At 39.5% G+C, this 9,629-nt stretch overlaps 1 pseudogene; it reads right to left on the reverse strand.

The window, feature by feature from the left end:
• Nucleotides 1–2,473: 2,473 nt before the first annotated feature.
• LOC119742114 lies at nt 2,474–9,275 on the reverse strand (annotated as a pseudogene).
• Between the last annotated feature and the right edge of the window lie 354 nt (nt 9,276–9,629).

The following is a 9,629-nucleotide window of genomic DNA, read 5'->3' on the forward strand; positions in this document are numbered from 1 at the left end:
CTTCCGTACTTCCTTACTTCCATCCTACATCTGTACATCAAAACCTCATTTCTGCAGTTGATTCTACTCATGTCAGTCCTCAACAGCTAGTATTTCGATATTGAACTGTAAATAAAGCCTTATAATTAAAGGAAGTGTATATTGTACTATGGGACAACTACTTCATAACTGGAGTCTATAGCTGTAGTCGGTTATAGATGGGTTTAGGCCTATATACAGGCTAGGTGTGCAGTGCACCGTGATGGTTGCAGACCGTTCCAGCTAGTATTATAAAACTGCCAACATATATAGTTATGCTCACAACTCACGGTACTTCAGACACCCTTCATATTAAAGCTTATTTTATCGTCTTTCATTTTCTGTTCAAACTTCTTGGGGATAATCCAATGACCTAGGAGAATTTCCATCGCCATTTTGAAAATGATGTCAGCACGCTGCGCTCTATTGCAAAATAGAGCAAAGGGTTTAATTTCATCAAAGTTTCACAGAAATACAGTGTCGCATTCTTAATCACGCCTTTTCACACTTTTTTTTAAACCTTCAACTTCATGGCCCACAAAAATACTCTAATAAGTGCATACAGATCGAGATGTGCCCGCATAGGCAAAACTGGCCTGCGCGTTCAATGAGTCTCCATTATAATGTATATGGAGCTGAGATCAATGTATAACTGCGAAACATGACCAAGATGTATTCCTCCAGAGTTTTTCCCACGAATTGGCAAAATTTTAATTACTTCTATTAATAAGAAACATGCATGGGTTTGTTTTCTCTTTCTCAAGATACAAACTTAAGGGGGGGGGGAATTTTGAAACTATGATCTTCAATGCTTTCTCCAAAACTAGGCAATTTTTGGGCCGGCCCCATGTATAACATTATGGTCGAACGGAGGGGGGGGGGGGGGCGGTGTTGCGAACTGAGTCCTCGAGCGTCGGGCCAAGTTATTCTTGCCCTGTAAAATCATGTAAGAAATGGCATGGTTAGGCAGGTTGAAGTGGTGATTTTCAGTAAAAGTAATTTTCCCCGCAGTTTACTTGAAAAACATATACAGAAATTCCAAAACGAAATGACAGACGCTAGGGCATTCCAATGTTGAATACCCATAGGCGGGGCCACGCGACAGGGAAGCTATATAGCTGCTTAATTGAGCTTTTTCCCACGGCGGCGTGAAAAGTCCCCATGTAAACCACAGTTGACTGCAGGTTGCAGACCAGTAATTCGGTCCGAAATTGCCTATACGCCGGCCAAATCACGATTTGCATGCCCTTAAAATCTTCATTCGGACTTCAAATATCGGGGGAAAGGTAATAGCTAGCGGTAAATCTACCGGCGGCCGCCCGATAGTCCGAAGGTCCGATAGTCCGAAGGTTCTTTAGTCTGAAGGTTCGATAGTCCGAATGCACACAATTAACATAAGAGGGGGTTCGTTAGTCCGAAAATGAAATAAGGGTCGTTAATCCGAACATTTGCAAGTTTCATTAATCCAAAGGTTCATTAGCCCGAATTAGGTTCATTTATCCGAAGGTTCGGTAGTCCGAATTTAGAATAATGTTAATCAGTCCGAAGGTTCAATAGTTCGAAACGAAAATAAGGTTATAGTCCGAAGGCTCAGACTATCGAACCTTATTGTCGATTCGGACTATCGCACCCTATCGTCTATTCGGACTATCGAGCCTTCGGATTAATGAACCTTATTCTATTTTCGGACTAATGGGCCCTTCGGACTATCGAACCTTCGGACTATCGAACCTTATCGTCAATTCGGACTATAAAACTCTACCGTATATTCCGACTATCGAACCTTAGGCCAAAAAAAAAGTCTCCGGTTCTGGTATGGAGCTTGCCCAAAAAAGTGGTGCGGCGACGCGGCTTTTTTTTTTTTTTTACCTGATCTTTTTGCTTCAAATGTCGGCTGATGACTGCAAAATGGTGCCCGACTAAACTTAGTGCAAATATATGGGAGTCCAGAGAGGCCACATAAAGCTTATTCTCGACCATAACCCAATCTAAAAACACGTTATAATTGTGCAGCAGCAGGATTCCAGTCAAACCAGTGAGTTTGGCGGTTTGAGACATCATCTTTCATTGAAAAATAAACTTTTTCATTTTGCCGGCGCGCATGGCTACGGCGATGCGCGCGCATACCAGAAACCGGAGACTTTTTTGGGGCCTTATCGTCAATTCGGACTATCAAACCCTACCGTATATTCGGACTATCGAACCTTATCATCTATTAGGACTATCGAATCTTATTGTCTATTCGGACTATTGCACCCTATCCCACCCTATTCTATTTTCGGACTAATGGGCCCTTCGGACTATCGAACCTTCGAACTATCGAACCTTCGGACTATCGAACCTTCGGACTATCGGGCTGTTACCAATCTACCATACATCGGGCGGCATCCTGCCTGACGTACGCAAATGATATGCATGACGGGAACAGGTCAGAATCCCGACTCCAGAATTGAAATTCACACCGGTAATGTTTATTAGGCCTTTACTGAACATTTGTTTCAACGTTGTATGACACTACAAACATGAAATTGTTATGTTAACATTTAAGCATACAAAATATAATACGAAGTTATTTTTTTACACAATACCATTATTAACATAATGAAAATAGATTATACATGTAAAAATCCACATAACAACACGGGGCTAGGGTGAAGCGATCGCTTTTGTTCCCTGACCCGTTGGACAAGCAGACATTTGCACAATTACAAAGCACGAAATAAGGACAATGGCAGACAAACAGACGTATCATTAAGCTATTGTTGTATGTAAACAAAGTATTAAAACACTACGAATAAGATGTAAGAAGTTGTATTTTTATTTTTTTTGTCAAATGAGGGATACTTAGACTATTCCAGAAACTCCTGCCACGTTGAACTATTCCATTTTTGAATATTGTCGTTTTATTGAAGCCAACATGAAGATTTTTCTTCGCGATACTTCGCGATACAATGAACATTTGAAGTTAAAGTAAAACATGTGCTGAAACACAAAGGGAGCAAATTATTCATATATTTGTACATGAATTTACCGAGATTGAGATAGTAAAGATCATTGAATTGCAATAATTTAAGATTGGCGAATAATGGTGTGACGTATGGTCTCGATAACCAGCATTGGAAAGTATTCTAACAGCTCGTTTTTGCAGAATAAGAAGTTTAAGAAGACCCACCCCAGATGATATTGGAATAGTTTAAGTATAGAAGAACAAGTGAATTATAAAGAGTTATTAAGATATTTGTAGGTAAGAAAAACCTCAGACGATTCATTATGCCAATAGTTTTAGATATTTTGCTGACCACGTCATCAACGTGATTCTTCCATGTTAGATTATCATCAATAGTCAAACCTAGAAATGTAGTCTTGATTACCTTTTCAGGCTAATGTCATTTATGACTAAAGGAATCGTTTGAGTGTATTTCTTCTGTCTCGAGCAAATTACAATATAGGCCCTAATGTGATTTAAGAACATTAATACACAGTTTGTTTGCTAGCAGCCAAGTGCTTATCTTTACAAGTTCACAATTAAGAATATGAACAGCTGTATCCACACTATTATGACTATACATTAGACTTGTGTCATCTGCAAATAAAGAAAATGATATAATGTTAGATGTAGGCCTATTACAGATGTCGTTTATATAAGTAAGAAATAAAAGAGGACCTAAGACAGAACCTTGTGGTACTCCACAAGAAACTGATTACTCTTTAGACATTATTGAGTTAAATGATACAAATTGTTTTCTGTTAGCAGGGCCGTAAATCCCGGGGATATGAGGAGTATATATCCCCCCCCACTTTTAGATGGGGGGGGGGGGGCTATTGAATCCCCCCCCCACTTTTTCGTGATGAGAAAAAATATGGTGCTATAGTTCTTAAACACTTTTCTTGTAACCACTTGTTCACATGTTTCGTTTTAGGATTGTGCACAGTATGACAGCCTAATAATAACTTGTAAAAAAGTCAGATATATATTTTAATGTTCGTTTTTCGTAAACAGATGATAATGAAAGTGTCGTAAAAGTGTGCATTCAGCCTGTCAGTTGACTTCAACCCGATAAGTCATTTTTCTTTTCTTTTACAATGTATACTAGCTAGATGGTACTAATGGGCTTTCGTACGTGCCTAAACATGTCACAGACATCCATCAATCTAAACATGTCGTGGATTTAAATATGTTTAAAAAGTGGGTACAAAAAAGTGTTTAGAAATGTGTTTAAACTCTATGCTTACAGTATAGTTATGTTGCTATTCCAACAAACCAACCAAGTATCCATGTGATTATAAACTTCATTTTGATTGATTTTGTGATTGGGGTGTTTAAACTGTTGTGCATCTAATCCAATTGGAATATATTTGGACATGTGATATTCTCCTGCCTTGCTGCTTTCTCAACGGCAGTCATGCGTCTCAAATCCAGGTCATACCACCCCAGCTTGTGATATTTCTTGACGTTCTGGTAGTGCGCTTCGATGAGTCGAATACACTCTCGGCGGCCGTTGCCCGAACACCAGGTCCCAGGACTGAGATGTTCCCTGGGTAACTTGCCAGATTCAAACTCAAAAAGCTGAAAGTTTGTTACATTGTCAAATTTGAGGCAGCTTGCGGGAAGAGTACCAACATAGCGCTTGGCGATGCAATATCCCTGCAGTAATGGGTAGGGGCGCTTTTTGTAGTGACGCTCATGTATGGTGACGTGTACATCTGGTGCCATCTCACTCGCATTAATGCTAACACCTGGAGGTAGATGTGCGTTGAAGTCCTCTAAAGTCTCCGTAAAATCCAAGTGCCAGTCGTAACGGTCGTGCTCGAAGTAGTAGGCGTAATTCATGATGACGTTGACGGGGCTGAGGTTAGGTAGGTTGCGAAAGACGTCCTCAAAGTTGGATACCTGCAAAGACATTTTGCCCCACGGTGTAAAACAGGAGTCGAATTCATCATATTAAGTAGGCCTACTAAAAAGGGTCCAAGCAATGAATTTTTCTTAGGAACACATTATGTGCAACTTTCCACTCCTCATAAATGTATGAAACTATTTGACATCCCTTTTTGGATAACTTTTATTAAAAAGCGCACATTGTCCGTGCTTTTCCGGACAACCGAGGGCGCTGTTGCCGCGATATGTCATTTCAGGAAGACACTGTTCAGTTTAGGGGTATTCTGTTCAAATTGTGAACCCAAATGTAATCGTTGAAAACACTGTGTGACAAAGGGTTGTTCATTGGCTTACTACCATGTACTTACACACAACAACGAATCACCAAAGAAAATGAAATTGATGACAGCGAAATACATGTTTCCAAAATTCTGGTACCTTTTGGTGCAGAAATAACTGTAACATTGAGGTTTCTTGCCCGGAATGACATCACAATTTTGCTCATGAATATGGAAATTGGCATTAGCATAAAAACCAATAAGGCAAAACGAAAATTAAAAAAGAGATTAAATGGGACACAAAGGTGCATTTTCAAGGATAGCCTTTAAGAAAAATTACATTGCATGGGCCCTTAAAAAGTCATTACCAAGTTCTTCAGTCAAAAGCCAAGTCACGTACCATTCAAATGAACTGTGACAAACCATTTCTTTGTTATTGTTCATTCTTAAAAACGATTAGATTTTGCCCTTCACCGACGTATAAACACTTTATACTCCGTGTGTTGCCTCCCGAGTGAAAGTTGGTGGGACTCGAACTCACGACCTCCTGCTCTCTAGTACAGACGTCTTACCACTCGGCCACCGAGCTTGCGGGATCAGTTGGCTGGATCGAATTGTATGTACATGTAGCAGCGGGTATTTTAACTATTCATAACCTAATATTGATTTAAATCAACCCGACACAAATTCCATCTTATGAATAGTTAAATGTGATACCCGCTGCTACATCATTGTACGCAAGCTCGGTGGTCGAGTGGTAGCACGTCTGCACTAGAACTGGAGGTCGCGGGTTCGAGTCCCATCCGAGTGAATTTTTCCAACTTCGTCCACTCGGGAGGTAACACACTGAGTATACAAGTGTTTATAAGACGGTCAAGGGCAAAACCTAACATTGATTTACATCACCCCGACGCAAATTCAATCTTATTAACCTATTTTTGTGACGTCACACTATTGTTAAAAGTGTAGATTATTGTTCAAATCAACATATATTATTTTAAGAATGTACAGTTTTTGTTGTGAATAGCCTCTGCAAACAGTTCCATGTGTAAACGGGGCTAATAGATGTTTGAAAGCAACAGTTCACTTTAAAATGAAAAGCAATGGACATAATGTACGTGCCTGGTGCGAAATAATTTGACAGTACATGAGTTTTAATAAATAATCTATTATTTTGACGTTCCCTTTCAGTATTTTGTTAATTCTTTAATCTTTCACATGAACTGTTCTCTGTGTATTTGTTTTTAATTTGCCGCACTGATTTTTTTTTTTAATTTAATGTAAAGTTGCGATTATAAATTTGTACTTAAAGTACAATATAAATTTAATTTCTATTTTTATTTAGTGAATATTTTTATGTTTTATTAGGTGTTGGGCTTCAGCCCAAAACCTACTGTTATTCTATGAATTCAATATTCTTTTTTTTTTTTATTCAAGACAGATTCTTCTCCGGAACTGTTTGGAAAAATGGAAACATATATGAACTTCATTTGTCAATACCCAAATGCCCAACCCACTGCAGATGTATTTTTTTGTAATTACATCATCATGACGTCATCATGGGTCACGTGACGTCACTTCAAAATATAATAAATTTAATCTTTGGAATTAAATATAAAATCAACCGTGAAAGACCGGAACTTGAATTTTGCGGGAATCGACATGATAATACATGCTCTTCCTTTTATCCCGTGCGCGTCAAATCAAATGACCCTTCCTTCCGGTCGAAACCGGAAGTGCCTAATAATTTGAAAGTGGAATAAGATATGAACTTGCTTTCAATGATGTTGGTGTCTGCCTGGATTGACCTTTCAAAAAAAATAATAGGTGACGCCATGAAGAGTTGGAGCGCCCTCTAGTGGCAGGTTAAAAAATGTCAAAAGCGCATTTTTACTTGATGTCTGTGGCGAAGTTTGCGGTATTCGCTTCAAAATTAATGTTCATGATGACCTTAATGCAGACAAGACCTGTGCGCGAAAAAATCAGATCGGAAGTTACAATAAAAAGACCTTTAAATCTTCAAAAATTGCTAAAAAATCAACCGTGATAGATATAATCAAGATTTGGCTATATATAGCACAGTTAAAATAGCTCTTGATTTTTCTGGTAACAACGTCACAATGACGTAATCAAGTATCATATTACAAGCAATCAAAGATGTCTAGATTTAATCTTTGAAAATCAATATAAAATCAACTGCTACAGATTTGATTACAGTTTTTTATGGCAATCGATACAATAAAGCAGGGTATTTATTTTTGGTATTATGTGCAAAATCACGTGACCCTTCCTTCCGGTCGAAACCGGAAGTGCCTTTTTATTTGAAATTGGCAGAAGATACGAACTTGCTTTCAACGATGTGAGTGGCTGCCTAGGCAGTACTGTACACAAATTTTACAGGTGACGTCATCAAATGTTAGAGCGCCCTCTGGCGGCACGTAGAAAAAGTAAAGCATGGATTTAAACATGCATATTTTGAGTTGATGTGTGTGGCAAAGTTTGCGGTAGTCCATGGCCCAACACCGTGTGGTTGTTCCTTCAACCTCTAGTTTATTGTTTATATTTGTTAAAATTGTAACTTAATTTTGCCTAGGATAGCAACAAAGAGCGTCCAGAATACAACATTTTTCGGGGCCCAGCGCCGTTAAATCCGATTTCTGGCCATTTACAAGTATTCGCTTTATTATAAATCAAGATAACAACAATTTTTGTCACACTAAATAAAATGCAGCGTGTGGCAAATGACCTTTTGTTTGTTAAAGAAACAATTATCAGTCATGAATCGCTGGGCAGGGAAACCTTCAGCCCATTCAAAACTGTTCCTTAACTTCAACGGGCAACATTAATGTTATGGTTTGTGGACTGAAATTAGAATAAAGATGTTCATTTCAAGATTTTTAAGGGGAAGAATTCCACACATGGACATCACTAATTTTTCCCATGCAGTGCATGACCTATCAGCCATCAGAAAGCGATAACATGTCCTATACAAGCAGCTTTACTGAGTAAAACGCTTGGATTTTTTTAGACCAGTCTCACATAATATGGTTTGTGCACAGGGCTGCTCGAGGGTGTCATGTGATATCCAGGTATAGAACTCTTTCCTTTTTAAGTATCAATCTTTGGCTTACGTTCATGTGCTTCATTATGTGATTCCTACAGTTGGTGAAGGTGTCTCTCCAGATGTAGGTAGGAAAGTACGTCATGAAGTCAGCAACCATACCCTTCCCAATGGCAAGTAGCACTGTTTTGTACCAGCCCATTCTGTGCATTGGCTTCATGTGAGTGGAAGTTAACACTCGCAATCGATGGCCGTTGAAGATGTTTTCAGGAGTCACTGGCGTCGTGAACACCGCGTCAGAATCAGTCCAACCAATGATCGAAGCATTGATGAATAGATCCATGAAGAAACTACTCCACAATTGACGTTGGTAACCTGGATTTTTAGTCCAGCCCGAGGCAATATCAGGGAGTGGCTCATACAGGAAGTCAAACTTGAGGCCCAAATCTTTCTCCTGTTGTCTCAGTTTACGTGCAAACCGATGATCTGTTTCTGATTCCTTGTCAAGAATCAGGCTGATGGGGCCTAGCTTGGGAGACCAAAATAAGGTATAGGAACGGAGGAATATGCAGTACAGACGCTAAACCAGTTTTGGTACGGCTGCCATGCGGATTACTAGTGTCAAGGAAAATCCATGTGTTGCAGAATATGTTCCTTTCAATTGCTCTGTGGTTGTAACTCCCGCATCGATGGTATCTGTAGAATAGCTTTGCCATCGTCGCTTAGGCGACGGATTTTTCTGCCGAGACCCTTCACAACAATTGAAAGAGTGGAGCAAGGTAATGTAAAGTAAAAGTGAAACAATGCAAAAGCAAATCAATGCTTCGAACACAGACCGGTGTTGTGCCATCGTTGAATCTTCCAAGTTTTTCACCTTCGAGTTGTACCTGTTGATTGCGAAACACCACGTACGTGCAGCGACCAAGAAAGTATGGTTTTGTTGTTTGTGTGACCAGGTAGCTTTGTTCGTTACGTTTAAACCACAGGGCCTGCACGCCCCTTCTTTGTGGTGTAGTCTTTTGTCCGATACCGTAGATTGAAACTTCTTAGATGACTCTCCCATACCAGTCACTGATGCGTGACATTACTATAAAAGCCTACTACCACACGTGGTCACCGTTTAGACATAAATCGCGGCGTGATCGATTGATCCATTTGGGATCGGATGTATGGTTTCGCGGTGATCGGACGTGTTTTCTGGATGCTCGTGAGCGCGCGAAAAGTTTTTGAATCTGAAAAAACAGTGACTGTTTTTTTGCTTCGATCTTCGGTTCTGAGTACAAGATCTTGCTGGCATCGTTCTTCTGGTAAGCAAAATCTCAATATCAGGAGGCTGTAATTAATGTTTTTCAGATTTCTGGGCCAATCTAGGCCTGGATTTCAACTAACAATGGAG

Source organism: Patiria miniata, unplaced genomic scaffold (assembly GCF_015706575.1).
Source record: "Patiria miniata isolate m_02_andy unplaced genomic scaffold, ASM1570657v1 HiC_scaffold_5, whole genome shotgun sequence".
In the NCBI taxonomy this organism is placed as follows: Eukaryota; Metazoa; Echinodermata; class Asteroidea; order Valvatida; family Asterinidae; genus Patiria; species Patiria miniata.